The sequence below is a fragment of the Monodon monoceros genome, unplaced genomic scaffold (genome assembly GCF_005190385.1).
Source record: "Monodon monoceros isolate NGI ecotype Baffin Bay Population unplaced genomic scaffold, NGI_Narwhal_1 Super_Scaffold_19, whole genome shotgun sequence".
Classification (NCBI taxonomy): Eukaryota; Metazoa; Chordata; class Mammalia; order Artiodactyla; family Monodontidae; genus Monodon; species Monodon monoceros.
The window spans coordinates 34380274-34397378 of NW_021703775.1; the positions used below are offsets into that span (position 1 = coordinate 34380274).

General features: G+C 41.2%; 1 protein-coding gene across 2 annotated transcripts in view; it reads left to right on the forward strand.

Annotated features, from left to right (window-relative positions):
- Positions 1 to 17105, forward strand: part of SERTAD2 (SERTA domain containing 2) — a 112599-nt gene that overhangs the window by 81587 nt on the left and 13907 nt on the right. The window contains exon 1 of one of the 2 annotated variants that reach the window (XM_029231997.1): positions 8914 to 9220. The exons of the other annotated variant lie outside the window; for it this stretch is intronic. The gene's annotated coding sequence lies outside the window, so the exon portion shown is untranslated. Of the gene's footprint in view, positions 1 to 8913; positions 9221 to 17105 lie in introns of those variants that run through there. 2 annotated transcript variants of the gene reach the window in all.

A 17105-nucleotide genomic window follows, 5' to 3' on the forward strand; every position in this document is an offset into this window, starting at 1 on the left:
GACAATATATCAAATGAGTAAAAGGAATTAAGTTATTACTGAAATAATGGGGGATAAATAAATGCATGAAATATAAATATTACCCAATGCTTTATTAATAGATATTAGAAATTGTGGGAAAAAACCTTACGAAGTTCTACTTCATGGGAAACATATGGAAGAAAGGGAAAAAATGTATTTTTTTAATGTGATGAAATCCAAAACAATAAATTTAAATTGTTTATTACAACATATTTGTTTGCTTTACATGTTTTTAAAAAGAAATTAAACTTTATAGTGTCTCTCCCTGATTCCAGTATTCTCCTCCATTTACGAAAGTCAACCACTTTCATGAATGTTTTTTGTCTGTAATGTTTTTATTCTATAATTGCATACGTCTGTATTGGTAAACAATATATAATATTGTTTTGCATGTATTAAAATATTTTATATAAATGATATTATACTGTACATACTTTACAGCTTGCTTTATTTTACTCAGCATTGTGTTTTTGAGATTTAACCATGTTGATATTTGGTATCTTTAGTACTTCTTATCCACCATAGCTTTCAAGTATATCAATTTATTCTCATCTTAATGAACATTAAGGTTGTTTCTGATTTTTAGCTATTACAAGCAAAGCTACGATAAACACTCTTCTATGTCTCCATGGGGAATAAAAACAAGAGTTTCTCTAGATTCTAGATTTAGCCCTTCTCATCCAGAATTCTTCCAGAGAATTAAACCCCTAAGGCATCTATTGTATGTAATGAATTATCTTCTGTCTAGAATGGTTCACGCGTTGGACTGGAGCTGGAGACTGATACCTGCTCCTAAGAGCCAGCGATTACGCCAATCTTTCTAATTCTTCAGTTCAGTTGGGAGGCTTGAAATCAGCCATGGTGGGTTATTTGCACCACAGAAATCAGCAAATTCTACAAATAAGGGCTTCTTTCCTTCTTTCCCCATTCCCCACCCACACACCAGCCAGTTGTTAAACATTTACCAGCACACCACTGGTTCTTACCTTTATACCACCCTTGGGAGATCTGAGGAAATAGTCACTTGAATTCTTTTCTGTAGGGCTTATTTTCTTATGGAACCCTAGCTGAGAAAGACTGCACGTATGTGGGCAGGATGTGTGCATCTCCAACTCCACTAGATAATGCCACATTATCTCCAAAATGGTCAATCTGATAGCTGCGAACTAACCTTTTATAATTTGCATTTTTCTTATTGCTGATGAGATTGAGTATCTTTTCACGTATTTGTTGGATATTTGAGCTTCCTCTTTTACCCATTTTTCTGTTGGGTTTATATGACTTTTTAAAAATTGATTCAGTTCTTTATTAATTCTGAATATTAATCCTTTGTTGATTATATGAATCACATATCACTCAACAGTCTTTAGCTTGCCTTTATCTTTATAGTATATTTTGTTTAATAGATGTTTAATTTTTAATATAATCAAAGTTATTGGTCTTTTTCTTTATAGTCTGTGCATTGGCTGTCTTGTTTCTAAATAATCAAAGTCTCGGCAGGAAACAGTATTCCACTCAAGTGACTCAACTAAAGAGACTTTAATGAAAAAGTACTTTTGACAGAGAGACAAAGGTTGAGGCATGGAAGACCACGAACTGTAGGAAGCTGTTATTATCTTTAGGTCTAAAGGGGAAAGGGGAGGAAATGGTGTTGATAGAATCTGTGAGAGTTGGCACCCTGGACAAGGGGCTGCCTGCAGAAGCTGTGGTCTTGGAGGGATGGGTGATGCTATAACAGGGGCCCAAAGCAGGAAGGAGCAGGGAAGAAATACCCAGCCTCTCTCCGCTCTGACCCACTGGTCTCTTTCTGGTGCCTTCCTGTTGAAGAATCCAGCTGGAAGCTAGTTGGCAAAGAAGCTTAGTCCATAGGGGTAAACATTTCAAGGTACGGGGCAAAGCAGAGGCAAATAGAGAATGAACCTTAGGAGACAGACAGAAATCACACATTCCTTATCCTGAGCCTATAAACATATTTTCCTATATTCTCTCCTAAAAGTTTTAATGTTTTGTTTCACATATTTAGATGTTAGTCCACCTGAAATGTATTTTTTCTAAAAATGTCAGGTACCTCATTTAATTTTATTTTTCCATGCAGGTAACCGGGTGACCTTTAGTCATTTATTGAATAGCCTATTCTTTCCCACTGATCTGTAACCTCACCTCTGTCATATTTTATGCTTCCGTATATGTGTGGGTCTGTTTCTGCACACTCGATTCTATTCTGCTGATCTATATATCCCTTGCCAGCACCACTCTGTTTTAATTACTAGAGCTTTATAATAAACCTTGATATCTGATGGGACACATCTCCCATCTTGTTCTTTAAACTTACTACAGCTATCTTTTGCCCTTTGCTATTCCAGATGATTTCTGGATTTGCTTTTAAATTTCCATGGGTGGGGAGAGGGGAGCATTGGGATTTAAGTTGGAATCATATTTAATTTATTGATGAGTTGTGGGGAGAATTGATATTTATATAGTATTAAGTATTCTTGTCCCTAAATGGTGTATCTCCCCATTAATTCTGTTCTTTTCATCTGATGAACTTTTGGAAAGGTTTCTATTTTCTCACTTTTCATTTTTGGCTATAATGTGAAAATAGTAATTCTGGAGTCTTTATCTTTATAGCTGTTATTTTTTTTCACCACTAAAACTAAAAGCATGTCTAACAGTTCTAAAGTGATAACAAATCAGGATTGATTAAAAATGAATGTCTGATTCATTAAAATTCTTTTCAACCTTTATAATTTGGGCTTTTTTTTTTTTTTTTTTTTTTTTGCGGTACATGGGTCTCTCACTGTTGTGGCCTCTCCCGTTGCGGAGCGCAGGCTCAGCGGCCATGGCTTACGGGCCCATCCGCTCCGGGGCATGTGGGATCTTCTCGGACCAGGGCACGAACCTGTGTCCCCTGCATCGGCAGGCGGACTGTCAACCACTGTGCCACCAGGGAAGCCCTATAATTTGGGCTTTAATAACTTAAAGGAAAGTAAAAGGAAATATAAATGGTGTTGAAATTACCAATACTACTCCCACAAAAGCTATTTATCAGCCGTCCCAGTATGGACTATGTTGTCCTCTGTGTAATGAGGCCAAATGAATCACTGTAGTCAAAGTCAGGGAATCTGGCACTTTTTAAATGAGTCTTTTAAATTTGATGTGACTTATATGTATGTTTTCTTTGAAAGTAATCATCTTTAGGGACAATTAAATACATGCATTGTTTGAGCAAACTCGAGTTTGTAGAGTGTACATTTATTTGTAACAGAACAGAACGGCAGTGGGCGTCTATGCTATAGATGATATTCTCGTGGTATTTGCTGCCATCCACTCTCCTTTCTAAATTTGGTGTTACAGATTCAACTTCTGTTTTTAAAAAGGGAAGTTACATATAGCTCATTCACACTATTATTTTCTCCTTAAAAGCCAGTTTCTCTGATGATTGCCCATTTAAGGAGTTTCATATACCTCAAACAAGACTTCTCTAAGAAAGCAGTTTTGAAACAAATATTACTCAGCAAGATAAAATCTTTTGTTCGATATTTAGAACATGTTTAGGAAAACAATTGACTAGTTACACAAGTGTATCTAATATAGCATTGGTGTTTATCTGAGATGTTTGCCTTAGTTTCTTCCTACTTGACTTTCACTCTGCATTTCTGAAATTTTAAATATAAATTTTTTTTAATTGAAAAATACATATTTTTCAATTTAAAGCAAGTATTATTGGACAGTTGGATAATTTTGAAAAAGTCTTGTTTATTCTGGCAACAGGTCTTTAAAGAACAGTTCTGCGTTGGTGACTAAAAGAAAAGATAAAGTCTTACCTAAGTGTTACATCTCCTCCGAAAACCAATAAAAATTCACAGTGGCAAAGAGCTGATTCATTTTTTGTTGTATGCGCTATTTCCATTTAAACTGTGTTCTCTGTCCACATGTTTATTTTTAATGATACTTCATAGCCTGAACTTAGAGGTATTTCCTGGGCATCTATAACATTAAAGCTTTGACTTTTTTTAACTCCTCAAAGTAGAATTTCTACAGCTGAGACTTCAAAAAGTGGTTTAAATACGTTATTTACATTCCCGAAATCACCATACTTCTCTTAAATGATCTCTTTACTCACAGGTGATTTAAAGGTACACAATCTTAGATCGTTTCTACAATAGATATGAGAATGTGTATCACAGAAAATAGGATGTGAAGTTGGTTTTATATTCTTCTAAACTCCTCCGTGAAGGCAGTCCCCATTGTAGTCACCTTTTCATAGACTCTTAGTTCTGGGAAGGGGCTACAGAAACCCCTGAGCCCTAGTGCCTCATTCTGTGGGGTGTGGATGCGGGCCCCATGATGTCAAGGCCCTGATTCAGCTTCACTGCTGACTGGCTGAGGAACTAGACCCAAGATCTTCTGACCAACCACCTGTGTTCTTTTCACCGGAACCAGTGCTTATCCTAAATCTGTGGCATAGCAGATTAAGAAACTAAAAAGTCAATGATTAATCATAGCTAAGAGATTTATTTGTACAAGATCTTCAAACCCCTACTCCAGGACTCTTCCTCTCACCAAGCTGGTTCCCAGGGACAAGGATGGTCTGGAGGCTGCATGATTTCTAACATTCATTGAAGTTTTCTAGGGAAGCCCGGAGTGCTGAGTACCTTGAGAAGGGTGTGAACTGCTCAAGAAGGGAGAATGGTTTATAGACAGGAAGTACAGGGTCAACCTGCAGAGGCCACCAGGAGAGTAGTGCCGTGTGGGGAACTGGGGACAAGGAGAGAGGTTTCTGAGAAACACCCACCAAGTCTTGGCGGAGTGGCATCTGGCAGGAAGGGAGCACTGGAGTTGTCACCAGGCAAGGCCTTCGCTTTCCAGCTGAGAGAGGATGAAAGCAAGAGCTGGAGTCTCTAAGGAGGGCCGCTCCAAAGTGGACCTCACCATTTATCTGAGGATTTTACCGGAGAATAGTGGCAAATGAAGTAGGGAGGAAGCTCATGCTCAACAGATGCCATCTCCTCTAGAAATGGTTAGAAGGGACTAATCAAAAATGCCGGAAAAAAGAAAATGGTTTTAAGAGCATTTTCTTCCAATATTATCATTAAGATTTTCTTCCAAATTAGGATTTAAATACTAGCAGATTTTTAAGAGAGAAAAGGCATGTATTGCTAACAGAAAAATGACCCTCTCCCAGAACATAAGGGGCAGTCATTGCAAAGCAGTCCAATAACAAGGAGGGAAGCTTTGCAAGAGCAGCCCCTCACCGGAGTTGAAGCTCTCTTCTTGTGAAGCGTGACTTCAGGGAGAGGCAGGAAAAAACCTGACACACGTAGGGCGAAGAGATGGAGAAGAATCTGCAGTAGTAGAGAAGTTAACTGGCTCCTTTGGTACCGTGAAGTTTTAACTTGCTAGTGGCTGGAAAGTACTGAACCTGTCCATGCCATCTTTGTGAGAGTGTTTAGTTTAACAAATCATCGTATCCTGTTCATCGTATCAACTCTTTGATAATCAGTTAGGTGATGTGAGACGTCCAGACTTTATTTTGAAGATTTATTAATAGATTTCAGTGATCAGTGAATGGGAAGTCCACATTCAGTTAGGATCTCTGTATTTTCCACGAAAAGATTATTTAGCCCAGCTGGCTGTATATAATGTGTTTAATAACTGAAACGTTTATTGAGGGGGTAGGGGCATAAGACCAATATTTCCAAGGTATATAGATGGATGATTATTACCAGTATTTCATGTGGAACTTGAAAGGTAAAATGTAATAAAGGAGAAAGAATGAGCTTGAAAACTGTCCTAAAGTCTTTCTCAGTTTATGTAGACAGCTTGTCCTTGTGTCAGTTCTTTGGTGCATACTAATTAAGTGCTAAAAGTGGCCTTCAGTTAGTGCAGTAGTCTGGTTGTTTGCAAGATGTGAGGGCACAGAAACTTTCAAGAGAAGCAGTGAAGTGCAAACTAGTACCCAGAACTACAAAGCAATGTTGAGAAGTACCACTCTGAAATTAAACTCATGAGTATTTTAAAAAATTACCATCACAGTTCTATACTTACAAAAGCAATATTTCTTTTCTCCCTAAACAGGTATGTTCCTGATAGTTAAATGTGGATGACTGGCCTAATTTCTTGTATGTGAAAGTGAGAGGGAGAAGCTCCTAACTCTAAATCCTGAGGGTAGGATTATTGTAAATGGACTTCTAAATGTTCTAGAGAGTGAAAGTGTGAAAACCACACTTATGTGTTCACTAAGCACTTCTTGTTCATTTGCTAGGAATAAACTATATATATATATATATATGTATGTGTGTGTGTATATATATATATATGTATGTATATATATGTGTGTATGTGTGTATATACACACATACTTTTTTTTTTTTTAATCATGCATACTGAAGGGAGTTGATTTCAAAAGCTCAAGGAGGGCCTTTCCTTAGCCTCATGGTGTTGGATTCCCAGGACCAGGCAGAAATTGCTCTGCTGGCCTGTGGGGGACTTGGCCCCAGGGGAGGGGGCCATGAACCACCTGGTGTGGGACTACATCAGCAGCTGTTGAAGCTGCCACTTCATCCTTTGACTTCTTGGTACAAGATGCCAGAATCTAGAAGTGGGGGAAGTGGGACTTATATATAACATGTGCACTGATAAGACATTTACCTTCAAAAGTGTGGAAAGGTGAAAAACATTTTCCCCCATAACTTAGATTGCTTTCCTAAGAACTCAAACCTTTACTGAGCACACACAGAACACAGTACTTTAGCAGAATCAAGCATCCACTCTGAAGACTTAAAAATTGTCTCTTTGATCTTAGTTCTTTTGGTAATTCATTTGCTAGAAAATATCCAAGTGTCACAAAAATTGTGCAAGTCTAACTTGCTGCTCACTTCAATTCATGAATAACAGTTTCAATTTATTTTAATTTCAACAGAGCCTCTGGCCTCTGCTACAGAGATATCACAGGAAGAGATTACTGCAGCTTCTATTTCAATGGCTTCTCCTTAAACTGAGCGCTGAAAGTATAAGCGAGTGGGTTGTTAGGAAACTGTTGGTAGGTAGTGTCCTCTCTGAAAGGCAGAACTCTAGAAATGAAAAATATCTTGGCTTCATGGCAAAATGTTTGAATATTATGCCACCCAGGCACAAACTGAACAGGACTTGCTGAGGGCCCTGAGCACTACTTCCACGATGTGTAATTTGGAATGCCACTGTAATGCAACTTTCCAAAGATATCCACAAATAATTAGCTTCTGGCATTGGTTATACTTAAAGAAAAATCTGTGTAACCTTTTAATTATACTGAGGGGCCAGTAAAAACCTTTTTCATTCCCTTGAAAGATAAAACAAGAAACATTGTTCCGTCTACCAACATTTTAGCCCAGGTTTAATTTCAATAAGATCATCGATTTGATTGATAACAAATCATTACTGAACAGTTCCAATAGGTGTAAACTTGTCTTGATGTTAACGACTTATAACCACCTTTTTTTTTTTTTTTGTGCGGTACGCGGGCCTCTCACAGGCTCCGGACGAGCAGGCTCAGCGGCCATGGCTCACGGGCCCAGCCACTCCACGGCATTTGGGATCTTCCCGGACCGGGGCACGAACCCGTGTCCCCTGCATCGGCAGGCAGACCCTCAACCACTGAGCTACCAGGGAAGCCCTATAATCACCTTTATGTTAGGTCTTAAAGCTTTATTATCCTTAAACATAACTAGTATAGTGGACTATTAAGCTCCAGAGAGATCTGCGACGATATTGATTGGGGTGGCAGCCAAAGTTTTAAGGTGCCTGAATTACTTTTTGTAACATCTTTACACTGAACGCGCATGTAATTTTTAAAATAATCATTAATTTTCTAGGGGAGCTCTCCTTTCCTAGGGCTTTAAAATTCTTACCATACACACAACCTCTCCCAACTAGTATAAATTTACCTGCTAAATGTAAGTAGTTCAAGAAAGGAGAGAGAAAAGGCTAGCAATGTGAAACTGCGCCTCGGTATCCCCTGCGTATCCAAGCCTGGCTTGCCTACCTGCGTGGGCTCTGCCAGGGTAGGCGGCCGGCTGCCGGGTCTGCACCACGGCCGCGGCCTGCCACGAAGGATGCAACTCGGTTCCGTCCTGTTCCGAAGGTACTCTTGACTTGGTGACCCATTTCAAGTGTTGGGCTGAGGCCACTGCACGCAAAGGGAATTTTCTGTCCCCAGCTCCAGCTGGAGCCCCCACCCATCCTGTCATTCGGACGTCTCTGCGGGCCACTCGTGCGTCCTGAGACTGGGGCATCGGAGAGGGTCTCAGCTGCGGGAGCGCCGCCCCCGCCCTCCGGGAACGCCTGTCTCGAAAGCTCCGCTGGCAGCGTGAACGCCGCGCCTTGGGGTCTGATTTTCTCTCCCCCCATTTCCCCCCGGGACCCTGCCTGCCCGGCTAACCGGCCCCAAGTTGCAGAATAGCTCAGATGCTTGTCATATTTGCGGTCGCGCGACTCAGCGGGCTGTGCGCGCGCGGCTCTCGCCGCCGCCTTTGTCACTAGCGGCTCCGTCATTTGCATGAGTGGTGTGAGGGGATTCTTGGTGGTTAGTTGTGGTCCCCTGGCCGGAGTGTCTCTTTTCTTCTCCCCTGCTCCTTAAGCCTTCCCTTAAGAGAAAATCAAGGACGCGCCGGCTGGGAAGGGAGCCGTGGGCGGCGCTGCCACCCGGCGTCTCGCGTGCTCCGCCTGCCCCTTCCTGCTCCTGGGGCGGCCGGGGCCCCGCTAGGCATTTATCGCGCCTCCCGGGACCTCCGGGGAAGGGGGCGGGGCCCGGCAAGAGGCGGGGCCTGGTGGCCGAGGGGCGGGGCGGGCCGAGGGGCGGGGCCTGCTGAGCCCAGGGCCCGGAGCTCGCGGGAGGCTCGCTGGACGCACGTCACTCCTGCACAGCGAGTGCTGGAGCACTAGCTGCCGCTAGCTCGGTCAGGGCGCCCCCTCCGCCCGCCTCCCGCTTCCTCCTCCGCTGCCTGCCGCCGCCGCCGCCGCCTCCTCCTCCACCATTGTATAATGCTCCGAGCGCGCAGGCAGAGGACGGCGGAGTCTTAGCTTCGGTCTCGCTTCCAGCCCGCTCCTCGGAGCCACCCTCGGGCCCCCGGAGCGGGGGATTCCGCATGGAGCGGGAGTAGCTTGAGGAGTGGGCAGAAACCCCTCCTGATGTGTTAGTTCCCAGGTGGAGCTGCATGTGGTAAGTTCTCCCGGCGCCGGGTTGGAGGGGATTCTTGGATGCGCTGGGCTCCCGGTGGGTGGGGGCGGCGTTGGGACCTCGCCAGGGCCGGCTGAGCCGGGAGGGCGGAGGAGGGGCCCGGGCGGCCGCGAGGGTCGCGGGCGCCTCGGCGGGAGGGACCTGGGCTGGAGCAGGTACCGGGAGGAGCGCTCCCTCCGGCTACTTCCCTGCCCCGCTCCCTTGGACCCCCGGGGCCAGCGCCGGGGACCCCCAGCGTTCGCGGGCAGATCTGCTGGGGGAAGGGCAGGGGACGGGCAGTCACGGACCGGGGTCAGGAGGGGGTCGGGAGCTAACCAGAACCCAGCGGTGGGGCGGAGGGAGCTTGGAGCTGTCGCTTTTACAGCTGGGATATGTGTGCGTGTTGTGGCGGTTGTGTTGTTGTGAACGTGCGAGACTTTTTTTTTTTTTAAGGCTCGTATTGCTGGCGCGAAGGCTGCTTCACTTTTGAGTTCTGTTGCCGGGTTTGCATCCAACTTGCTTTAGTGTGTTTCTGTTAGTTTCCCTGTGTTTTAGCTTAAAAACGTACCTCTCCACCCTCTTTTCGCCCGTGCCCAAGTGAATTGATTTTGAATGTGTATGTATGTTAAACTTGATGTCTCATTGGTTTTTAAGTTAGAAATCTACAAGTCATCTTGGTCGTGACCGCCTATGACTGAAAGGGAGGGGGCTGAGGGGAGCCAGCTGTCCCAAGCCCTGGACTTTGTACCATTAAGACAGGGTGCCGTCAGAGGGCCACTGCATCGAGAGGAAGATCATAAATTGTTTTTTTCCCCCCTTGGCCATGAGTTATCTTACTTTTAGCAGAAGTAATAGTAATAGATTGAGATTAGAGTTCTGTGTTTATCCTTAAATTTCTCAAAAAGATTAGATATAATTTGTTTTAGAATAACTTTTTGCTTTCAAGCTGGTTAATTTCAGGATGTTTCAGGAGGTGGAAAGGAAGTTTTTACAGGCACTGAGTGGGGAAGGACAATCAGCAGGGCGAGACATCCAGCCTCAGACTATACTGGTTTTAATTTTAATCAAGTTGGGCAGCCTCATTTGGTCTTAAGGAAGACAGTATATGTTTTCAAGCTTTGTTCATGAAATATACTGTTTGATTTCCCAATATATGTTAAGAAATGTCCATAATGTGTGTAAAGAGCCTAGAAGTTGTAGTAGCCAATAGGATCCCTGAGGCCTTAAGTGTTCAAAGTAGCCTTTTATAATTAGGGACTAGTCTCTGACAAGAGTGAAGTGGGCTCTTGGCTGCACTCAACCCCTGGAGGACAGTCCACCTGATTGCCTCTGGGTTGTTTTGCTGATGGGGGGGGGGTAGTTGTTCAGCTACTCAGAAGGCGTATCTCACCCCTAGAGTTCCTCCCAGTCCTCCCCCTTTTTATAGCCGTCTATTCTGATTTGAGTGTCGTAGGGTGTGCTCTGAGGATGAAAATACCCATCCTAAGATCCCTGCTTCTGGCACGAGCAAGAAGAGCTCGTTCATGCATCTCCGCTTTCCTGTTCATTTTAGCAATTTCTTCGTGGAAAAACGACAAAAACAGATAAATGTTAGAAATTTTCCTTTAGCTTTATTGATTTACTTGGAAATATCATATGTTAATGTAAAGTTGTCTATGTTGTTCATCAAGTTTGGAGCCCTTTAACATAATTTTTATTTCTTTCCTCTCCCCTAATTAAAATGTGCATAACCATGTTGCTGTCAGGTGAGAAATCTTACGAAATGGATTTGACAGCCTTTCTTTTTCTTAAACATTCAGCTCTGTTCCTTGTGTTTTTACAATAGGTGGGAGAGAAGACTCACATTTTATAATACCAACCAAGTGTACGACATGAGTGTCCTAGGGAACAGTTTTATTGTCAGGCGAGTGTCACAGCTTCTTAGGTAACAGCTGCTCCGGCCTGTTTCCCTTAAAAAAATTAGAAAGGGATATTAACTCAGATTTAGAAAACCTTTAGACTTCTATTTGCTGAATTGTCCCCTTGAAAGCTTTTTTATTTAATTGAGAAGCTGAAATATAAATTTTACCCAGTTGCCATGCACTGAATTATTAATAATGAGATACTTAGTATATATTTTGATGTTTTAAAACTCAAATTTGTGTAGCAGCTGATAGCTTTTGGCATATGCTATTTTAAAGAGTGTTCCAATGACAGAATAAAAGTTACAGGGCTACTTAGAAAGGCGCACACACACAAAACAGATAAAAAACATATAAGGGGAGGTTGAAGATACATACATATATACAGACATACAAATACATAAAGATTTCTTTCTGTCAAAAATTAAACTGACAGAAAATAATAAATAAAAATAAAAGCATACTTCAGATTATCAGTAGCAAATTATACTAAAAGTTTGCCTTTGGTCAAAATATTTTACACTTTAGCTATTTAAGAAAGTTAAAAGTTACAACAGAAACCCTTAGAGGTTTCTTTTGCTGTGGTTCCTTGTTAGAGAACACTAGTAAAAGCATGCAGCTTTATTTTATATTTTGTTTATATCAATAAAAAACAAGACGACTTTGTCAATATTACAACAGAGATTTTTAAAATGTATAGATAAATATGGCATTTAGGAGTGTGAACTTTAATTCACTTGTAGAACTTCTTAAAATTTTGTTGCTATAGAAATTTCATATTTACTGTTACGGCCTATCCTATAGGAGATAGCTGTAGTTGCAGTAGTTTCTTGCCAAAGGAGAGAGGGAAAGGGGGCAGAGAGACGAGAGAGAGGTGTCTCTAATTGCTGAGTGCAAAGATCAGGTGTATGCTCAAGGCACCAGAAGGCAAGCTCCATTTTTAAGTGAAAATGGCCTTGAAATAAGGGTAACAGCTACTTTCATACGTCTTTCCATTAATCAACACTGACCAGCAGAACACGAACATCTAAAAATGCAGTGGCCACTGCGTATGCACATATCATATATTTTCTACTGACTGTTAATAATTATTCCTTAAACAGTTGACCGAAACCCCCAAGCTAGGACTCTTGCTTAAGAAATGGGTGGATATTTAATTTAGTTTCAATATTCTTGAAGGAAAGAGCAACTAACCAAAGTTAGCGTATCTTTTAAACGAAATTATTGTCTCCAATGGCCAGTGCGGTTGGTGTTAAAGGCAAACTTGTGCCCTCCGTGCAGATGCTGGGAAACCCTGTGAGCAGCCCTGTCCCCTGGAGCGCCCATCACTCATTGTGTGGAGCAGTGTCTTTCTCCATGAGCACTGTGTGGCAGTTCATTCTTTGTATGAATCTGTGAATGGCATATGTCAGGCCAATAAGACGACATTCCTATTCTGGGTAATAAATAGATGCCTTGTTTTGTTTTTTTTTTTTTCCTTGAAGATCATGAGACAAACAAAAACATGCTTGGCTGTCTAAAAATTTTCTTTGAAATACAAATAAAAATTTCAAAATAAAAACATCGCAATATCTTTGAAAACATATGATTCCTAATAGGACAAAACAGATGCTTATCATTTAAACAAGCACCACATAGAGACAATGAAAACTCCCTTTTGGAAGGAAATTCTGCTATCTTTGTGGTCTGAGGGCTGCTGAAGCTGGAAAGCCTCCTTCGTCTCCTCTCAAGATCTCCTGTCCCTCCTCTCAACTTAATTGGGAATCCCTGCCAGGATTCACTGAAGCAAACCCCACAATTTGATGTATCTATCTTAGCAACCTGGGAACACAGAAGCTGTATTCCGCACCAACTGCAGCTTTCAGTTCAGAATGGAGTCAGCATCGCTCTCTTGTCTGGCCTCCTCTTACACTTGCACGCCGTGTGTCCAGAGCTGGCCCTGCCCCTGAGCAGGGACGGCAGAGGAGGGCTGAGTGTGCCCGTTCGGCGCCGCCCCGAGTGGAGTGAGCAATGCGGATGCGCGGGGTGGGGGCCAGAGGGAGGAGAGTGGAGGACAGCTCTGGAGCCGACCGTGCAGCTGCTACAGCAGGTCTGACTAGTTTTAGGTGCCCAAAGGCAGCTTTGTTTCTCCAGTAACTCCAGGTAGCAGCAAACCTCAGCTCTTAAAACGAATTCATGTCTGAATTACTATCTTTCTGTCCCTTTGCAAAAACCTGTAGCTTTGCAGAGTTGCTATTTAATTCTAAGCTTTTTTCCCTTTAAAAACCTTCATAGGTGGTTAAATGAAAGCAAGACGCTAAACCAGGCATTTTTGTGCTTCTAAGGAGTTTCATGTAGAATAGTGAAGGGGAAGGAATTCTGGCTCTTCAGGACACACACACACACACACTCATTCACTTGTGTTTCTAGCTGTCTGTGTGAACCTGTTGAACAAAAGTAAAAAGTATTACTTGATCATGCCATGGTAAGAAAATTAAATAATGAAGCGTTACTTGCTGCAAATCAACCTTTAGCCCCTTGCTCTGCTCTCCTGGCTGACTGCTTATCATTCCACGCCAGCCGCAGCTCCCGGGCTTCAGGCAGGCCTGCTGGAGTACCCCACCCTGGTGTTTAGAAGTGTTGAGTTAAACTCTGGGAATCTGAAAGTCCCAAGGTCATCTCTGCACCAGAACAGGTTTGCATAAAATTCTAGCCACACCAATGAGATAACGAGGTGGTGACTGTTTTAATCTGATCCTCCCTTAGTGGTTACCCATTTTACAATAATACATGATACAGATTTGCTTTTCAGATTTCTTTCCCTTTTTGAGGAGGGAATCTCCATGTATGTGTGTACTTCTCTGTCTTCTCTGCTGTCGTAGAAAACCCAACTGGCAGAGGAATTTGAGCACCATGCGTGGTCCGTAGCTGATGAAGAAATTTTTGCGTTGCCTCTGTGCTTGTCACAAACCTGGTGATGGTCTTCTCTGAACAGTTTTTTAAGCAGACTGCTTTTAAAAATATTTTTATTATGGCCGGAAATATAAAATAAAATAGATTTTACCTGGTGTTGGTTGTTAGCTGTCTAACAGTAGCTGGTTAACAAATTCAAAGCGTGGATTCCTCAAGTGGCACCTGCCTTCTTGCTTCTGAAGCCCCTAAAGATAGGCAGGATGTTCAGGGGTGGCAGTGGGGTGGGTTGGAGGCAGGTCTCCTTAAAGGTCCTTGAAGATCATAGAAATTGAAGTTCTGACAGGTAGTTTCCTTAGAAAATAAATATTTATTACATTCAGTGTGGTGCTCTGATTAATTTTATTGTATTTGACTAAATGACTTTGTGTAAATAAAGTTCTGTGGGTCATTAATTATCCATACCCAGAAGTCCTTGGGAAGAAATACCTTTTATCTCAAAATAGCCCCAAAATAATTATTTTTAAAACTGAATGGCTGCCATCTTTACTAAGTATCATTCACTGCCCTCAAGCATAGTTTGTATCCTCATTTCCTTTTTCTACTTTGTGAATTATTCGAGTATATGATATAAAGTTTAAATTGTCTTTGTAAAACCTTAACAGGAGCCTGCCTAGTTCTTAGAATTAACTAAAGTAAACATTCTGAATATGTACGTTGCTTATATGAAACAGATATTTACATAGTAGAATAGTTATCTCCTCCCCTTTACGCATCTCTTAAGTATATGTCTTTTATCATGTACCTTAAATTTTTATACCCATATGTCATATTGTAAAAATGTGATAGTTTTCCTTTAAGGAATCCAGATTTAGACCATACAGTACAGTGTTTAGATTTACTCAGTGAGTAAATAAGTAAATAAAGAATATTTATCTGGTTTTCCTCTTTAGATTGCATGTGAAAGTTAAAAGAAATATGTTCTGTATTTGTGAGGAATATAAAGCACGTCTTCTTTTAAGTGATTTTTCACAGTAATAAAGTATTCCCAATTTGAAAACAAAGAAGATTAAAAACTAATAATAACCTGTAAGAAACACTTTCATAAAAACACTTCCCGATGTACCATACTTCGTTTTTGTTAGTTTTATTCAGTGGCAGGTTAGTTGGCTAACAAAACCTAGATGGTAATCTTTTGTTTTAATTAAGATGCAATTTTATTTTTCACAGATGTGTTCTAGAAAATTATATTTACCTGTTTTAGTATGACTGTTTTATGTATCTGAGAGCGCTCTTTAAAACAACAACAACAAAAAACCAAAACACTGCCACATACTTTTGGCAAAGCATTGGGTTTCTACCCTAAGCTTTTTCCCCCTGACCTTGTTTATGAAGGGTCTCTAGTGTGAGAGGAAAAACAAGGTATCTTTGGAGAAAAGATGGTACAGGAGGGTTGACACCAGAATCCCATCCAGGCAATTACAAGTACTGGAGAAAAAAATATTTTCATTATGCATGGGAATGGGGGTGGGGTGAGGCTGGCTAGCCTTTACTGGCACATAATCTTAAGGGAAAGAAATTAAAATCTAAGAATTCCTTCCCTTAATGATAATGAGGCTTTAGATTCAGCATGCTAAAGATGTGTTCCTGACACCAAATTAGTGTGGACTAGCATCATAATTTTAATGACTACAACAATATATTATTTATAAAAATAACGTTATAATAGTTCATGTTTGCCAAGTTTCATATGGAAGGATTGGTGGTAATAGTTCGTGTCTTATGAACACTGTATTGAACATACAATATCATAGAACTTCAACTTGTAATTTGAATAGGAAGAATTCCAGCAAGTTATACAATCAACTTGCTTCGTTATCTCTTTAAGGTTACCTGAGTTACACTTTACGATTAAACGGCTCCTCCCCAATATTCTTTATGAAGTTTTCCCAAATAACTGCCTGAAGCCATTTCTGTTCAGTGTGGAGGTAATTTCCTGTTATTAAGAAGCAATAGGATGATTGAAGGCTTTTCTATCCTAGTAAAATTCCTACTGCTAACCTTGAGAATCACCTTGGGATGCCCCCACTGGAAATTCTGAACTGCTGGCTTCTCCCAGTCCACATCTTATCACTCGGGTTGTATGTTTGTTGTTGTGTGTTTGTTCTCACTTCAGGAGTCCTCCATGGATTTTTTAACCATGGTTTTGGAAACATCAGTGTCACTTATATACAGACAACAACCTTTTTTACATGTAGTATTTCCAGATTTTGAACCATAGCATAAAATAATTTAGTTTGGTCTTTGCGGGGCTCTTGGCTTGCTTAGCAGTGTCCTATGGAGACCTGAATTTGGGAACAATCTTGGAAATGTGCATGCTTTGAGAGATCTCTAGTTAGAAATTGCAGTGAATAACCAGACTTCAGGAGTGCCTGTTGCTCTGCTGCGCCCCCTCGTGGTTAGATGTGATATGCTCTTTCAAAGCTTAAGAGGAGTCTCCACTTGTACTGGGCGTGCTTGTTTACATAGAGCATTTATAGCTTTCTTCTATGTAAAATAACCTATCAAGTTAATATAATAGTTCTCGCTAAGGGTGTAAATAGTTTATCGTGCTTATTTGATTTTTTACTTTGTAGAATTTTAAAAGTATGTATTGGTGTGTGTGTGTGTGTTTTACCTTTTTCTTATGGAAAATTCCCAACACACTCAAACTTTAAAGAGAAGAGTACAATGCATCCCTTGTGCTTATCACCCAGCTTCAACAGTTATCAACATTTTGTCAGTTTTGTTTCATCTTCACGGCCGTTTTCTTCTAGAACATTTTAAAGCAAATTCCAGGCATCGTATCATGTTATGTTTTTGTTAAACTTAAGTTTAGAAACTGTATAATTCGGCTCAATCTTTTACTTTAGGTGTGCAGTGCTTTTAGCCAGAATTGTTAGGTAAAATAAGAGAATTGTTGGCATTCTCAGTATCTTTGGAAGAGGTGACTGGTGTCCCTAGCTTCCTAAGAGTTAGGTTTAAAACCTAAAATTCCCAGCTCGCGGAGGAACCAGTAAGACAGGATATTAGAAACATTTTCTAGTACTTAACAGTTA